The 5,000-nt window shown below is 50.9% G+C and overlaps 1 protein-coding gene across 1 annotated transcript in view; it reads right to left on the reverse strand.

Moving 5' to 3' along the window:
• LOC137528582 (ficolin-1-like) overlaps nucleotides 1-5,000 on the reverse strand; it is a 32,632-nt gene that overhangs the window by 15,684 nt on the left and 11,948 nt on the right. The window lies entirely within an intron of this gene.

The following is a 5,000-nucleotide window of genomic DNA, read 5'->3' on the forward strand; positions in this document are numbered from 1 at the left end:
AGCGGGTGGTTCAGCGGTAGTACCCTTGTGGTACTTCCGCCCTTTCTCTGACCTCACGTCCTCTGCATACGAGGGTACGCGTCACGCGTACCCTCGTATGCGTCATCACGTAGAGGACGTGAGGTCAGAGAAAGGGCGGAAGTACCACAAGGGTACTACCGCTGAACCGCCCGCTGCCCGGCCTCAACGCGTCACTCTGCTACTCGGACTCCTCCTCCTCCTCACTCCACTGCCAGTGCCAGGCCAGCCACCAAGTACTATTTAACTTGCCTTAAACTTTTTTTATGGGGAAGCGGGCAGAGGGGGGAGCGCTAGCGGAGGGGGTGGGGGGAATTTCTGACCCCCCCCCGCGATCGGGGCATGCTCCCCCCTTATGTCTGCGACCCCATAGGGCCCCGAAAATGGGCATGTTCGGGGGTCCCATTGACCTCCATTGAGTTCGGCGTTCGGGCCGAACATGCCGAACATCTGGCCCATGTTCGGCCTGTTCGGCCCGAACCCGAACATCCAGGTGTTCGCCCAACACTAACCACAACCCTAAAAATAGCCTTCGGGGATTTCCACGTTGATACGCGGTAATCCCCTTTCTGGCTTAAAGCCAAACAGGAAGTGAGGCTCTCTAGCACTCACTTCCTGTGGCAGAAATACAAATTGTGTGGAAGGGTATTGAAAAAAACATGCTTCCGCTCCACAACTGCAAAATTAAAGAAAAGAAATCTGCATCACCATAGACTTGCATAACTTCTGATCCATCGCACGTCTCCACGCAAGCCAGCCACCAACGCTCTAGAATCGGCCGTGTGGCGAAAATGTCACTTCCAGCGCATCACATTGCACCAAACAGGTATGAAAGGCCCTGTAGACTTTCATTGGTGTAGCGTTGGCCTGCACTAAAATAGGCCAGCCCAACTCACTAGTGTGAAAGGGGCCTCATTCTCAGTATCTCCTTTATTCTTTACCAAAGCACTTCATTATTCTGGCAGTTAGACTGTGTCACTCCCCTCCAGAGAGTGTATTTGTAAATTGTTAGAATCCCACATGAGGAGATGGGCTGTCGGATCTGTCAAGTTTTTGCTACCTTGTGTAAACGGCAACAACATAGGAAATAAAGTGATTTATAGTTTATTTTATTCTGGGACAAATTTTACATTTTATATACACATACACACAAATTTTTAATCCAGGGTACTGTCAGCCCAGTCAGCAGTCTGTCATCCTGGTCCCTACAAGTCCAGCCTGCAGTCTGCCATCCTGATCCCTACAAGTCCAGTCAGCAGTCTGCCATCCTGGTCCCTACAAGACAAGTCCAGCCTGCAGTCTGTCATCCTGGTCCCTACAAGTCCAGCCTGCAGTCTGTCATCCTAGTCCCTACAAGTCCAGCCTGCAGTCTGCCATCCTAGTCCCTACAAGTCCAGTCAGCAGTCTGCCATCCTGGTCCCTACAAGTCCAGTCAGCAGTCTGTCATCCTGGTCCCTACAAGTCCAGTCAGCAGTCCGCCATCCTGGTCCCTACAAGACAAGTCTAGCCTGCAGTCTGTCATCCTGGTCCCTACAAGTCCAGCCTGCAGTCTGCCATCCTAGTCCCTACAAGTCTAGCCTGCAGTCTGTAATCCTAGTCCCTACAAGTCCAGCCTGCAGTCTGTCATCCTAGTCAGGGATGCTCATCCGGATAACCTGGATATCCGAACTTTTTTCAGCTATCCAACCGGATTCGGATTCCGGATACCTGGGCCCAAATCCGGATAGCTATCTGCGGATATTTGGCCGCATAACCCGGATATCTGTGGATATCTGCATATATCCAGATCCAAAATACTGTAACTAAGGTGATGACGTCCTGGAGCCAATCAGAGGGCTCCCAGCAGAAGCCCTAGCAGTCAATCACAGAGGGGAACCCTGGCCAGCCCCACCTGACCTCATTGAGCCAATCAGAGGCCTCCTAGCCTAAGCCCTGGCACCCAATCACAGAAAGGCCAGCCCCGTGACACTTGGCAAGTGCCATGTGACACGTGCCAAGTGTCACGTGCTAAGTGCCAATTGCCACATGCCACGTCCGGCATGCTCCTGGCACACGTTACACCTGCTGCTGCTGCATTGCCCTGCTCCTGCTGCCTGTGCAGCCAATTTTTTTTGGGGGGAGGGGGATTTGAAGTCCCCACATCATCAATTAGTGTTCCCCTTTACAAAATAATGATGGTACATGGCTCATTTACCCTAAAAAACGTTTTTAAAGCAATTTAAAGGGCACTTCCATTTTTTCTATCCAGATATCCGAATCCGGACGGATATCCCGGATACTGGGGTCGGATATCCGATTTGGATCCGGATTGGAAAATTTGGAACTCGGATATGCGACCCGGATCAGATATCTGGGTATCCGGATCCGGATCCAATCCAGATTTTGAAAAGGGGTATCTGAGCACCACTGATCCTAGTCCCTACAAGTCCAGTCAGCAGTCTGTCATCCTAGTCCCTACAAGTCCAGTCAGCAGTCTGTCATCCTAGTCCCTACAAGTCCAGTCAGCAGTCTGCCATACTAGTCCCTACAAGTCCAGTTTTAAAGGACACATCTGAGGACTTCAAAAATAAAAAAGTCCACTTACCTGGGGCTTCCTCCAGCCCCTGCCAGCCATCCTTTGCCCACGCCGCAACTCCGCTCCATACTGGTGGTCCGGGGTCCCCTCTAGCACAAGATACCGACTGCAACTGCGCGAGTGGCTTTCAGAGTCATGCTGATGTCATCCACACTGCACTGCGCAGGTGCAGTAGTTCTGCACCTGCGCAGAACTGCCCAGATGACATCAGTGCGACTCAGTGAGCCACACAGTGGAGGTCGGCATCTGCACCGGAGGAGACCAGGAGCCAACGGAGCTGCGGCAAAGGCACAGGTCGGCTGCCAGGGTCTGGAGGAAGCCCGAGGTAAGTGGATTTCTTTTTTTTTTATTTCCTCGGTCCTTCCAAGTCTGTAATCCTGGCTCTTGCCATTCCAGTCAGCAGTCTTTTATCCTGATCCCTGCAAGTTCAGTTTGCAGTCTGTCATACTGGATCCAGTCATTCCAGTCCACAGTCTCTCATACTGGTCCCTACCCAGGGCCGGTTCTCTCATGAAGCAAAGTGAAACATTTGCATCAACCGCAGAGATTACAGGGGCAACATGTTTGTACTGTGGTTACACTAATAGCATGCAGTCAGAGTAGGAGGAGAAGCGGGAGGAGAGTGAGATGAAGAGGTCATCATTGGGGAAAATCAGCTTGTTGTGCTGTGTGAGGAGTCTGACAGTGAGTGAGGAGGGGGGAGGCAGGAGAGCAGCATTGGGGAAAAGCAGCTTGTTGTGCTGTGTGAGGAGTCTGACAGTGAGTGAGGAGGGGGGAGGCAGGAGAGTAGCAGATTAAGGAGGAATGGAGTGACTGAGGGTGAGCAGTTTGTTTGTCACAGACTCACAGCCAGCCAGTGTGTTATTGTGTTGAGCTGCAGCATGTCATGTGAGAACATTAAATGAGGCAGAGTAAATTGTCGGATGCTGTGCGATCATTCTAAATCAGGGGAAGGGGGGAGGGGGCATTCTCACAAGTTTGCCTCAGGCAGAAAAAAGTCTAGAAGCGGCCCTTTCACTACCAGCCCAGTCTAATACTGTCATCCTGGTTCCTGCCAGTCCAGTCCACTGTCTTCATCATATCCCACCTTGCGTACGTGTTATTGTGCCGCCGGTGATTTGGACGCAGGGTGAGCGGAATTATAGCTCACCCTGCTGCTGCTCAAATCATGGGTGGCATTAAAAACTCCCCCCCCCCTCCAAATTGTAGCAACTCTCTGGGAGATGCAATTTGGGGTCTGGCGATCACTGGATCCCCGAAGGAGCAATAACTTACTTTTCCCACCATGACCTCTTCACACTGTGTGCTTCACTCATCCTGTCGCTGGTCAGGCCAACCCAGGGGGGTACGACTTGCTGGCAACATCAACCCTTGCAGGAGGCTCTGGTTACGACCAGAGGTCACTTAGACTCCGCACCCCAGGAAACCTCCACATTTTCCACTAGTACCGGAACAGCTTCCTGACAGGTGGCAAGTAAGGTTTGGCCAGATGCAGTATACTGTAAAGTTGCCATATGCGGAGAGCGCACTGCAATTTTGCCATTAATATTGCCTGTAGGGCACCGCCTATTAATTAGTACCCCGAGCATTAACGTGGTAATATGCAGGGTAAACCGTGTATTGCCATAGGAATGTGCAGCTGTGGAACTAATGGGTTGACAGGCAATGCACAGGCAGTAATCATGGTAGAATTGCCCGGCGCATGACAACTTTACGCAATTTACTGGATTAGGTCATCTGAACCATACAGTCACTAAATGTGTCAGTAAAGTTGGGCAGGGAGAGCTCATAAATTTTACTATACTACATAGTGTGTGCTTTGCATTTAGTAGCTAAAAACTCAAGTTTCCCAGGTAATACGAGTAGTGTTGGGCGAACACCTGGATGTTCGGGTTCGCCGAACATGGCCGCGATGTTCGGGTGTTCGCGCCGAACTCCGAACATAATGGAAGTCAATGGGGACCCGAACTTTCGTGCTTTGTAAAGCTTCCTTACATGCTACATACCCCAAATTTGCAGGGTATGTGCACCTTGGGAGTGGGTACAAGAGGAAAAAAAATATTTGAAAAAGAGCTTATAGTTTTTGAGAAAATTGATTGTAAAGTTTCAAAGGAAAAAATGCTACTACTACTACTATTACCAGCAGCGACACAGAGCACAATGCTATACAGTGGTGGGTGAGCGGTGTACTACTATTCCCAGCAGCGACGCAGAGCACAATGCTATACAGTGGCGGGTGAGCGGTGTACCACTATTCCCAGCAGCGACACACAGCACAATGCTATACAGTGGCGGGTGAGCGGTGTACCACTATTCCCAGCAGCGACACAGAGCACAATGCTATACAGTGGTGGGTGAGCGGTGTACTACTATTCCCAGCAGTGACACAGAGCACAATGCTATACAG

Source organism: Hyperolius riggenbachi, chromosome 8 (assembly GCF_040937935.1).
Source record: "Hyperolius riggenbachi isolate aHypRig1 chromosome 8, aHypRig1.pri, whole genome shotgun sequence".
NCBI lineage: Eukaryota > Metazoa > Chordata > Amphibia > Anura > Hyperoliidae > Hyperolius > Hyperolius riggenbachi.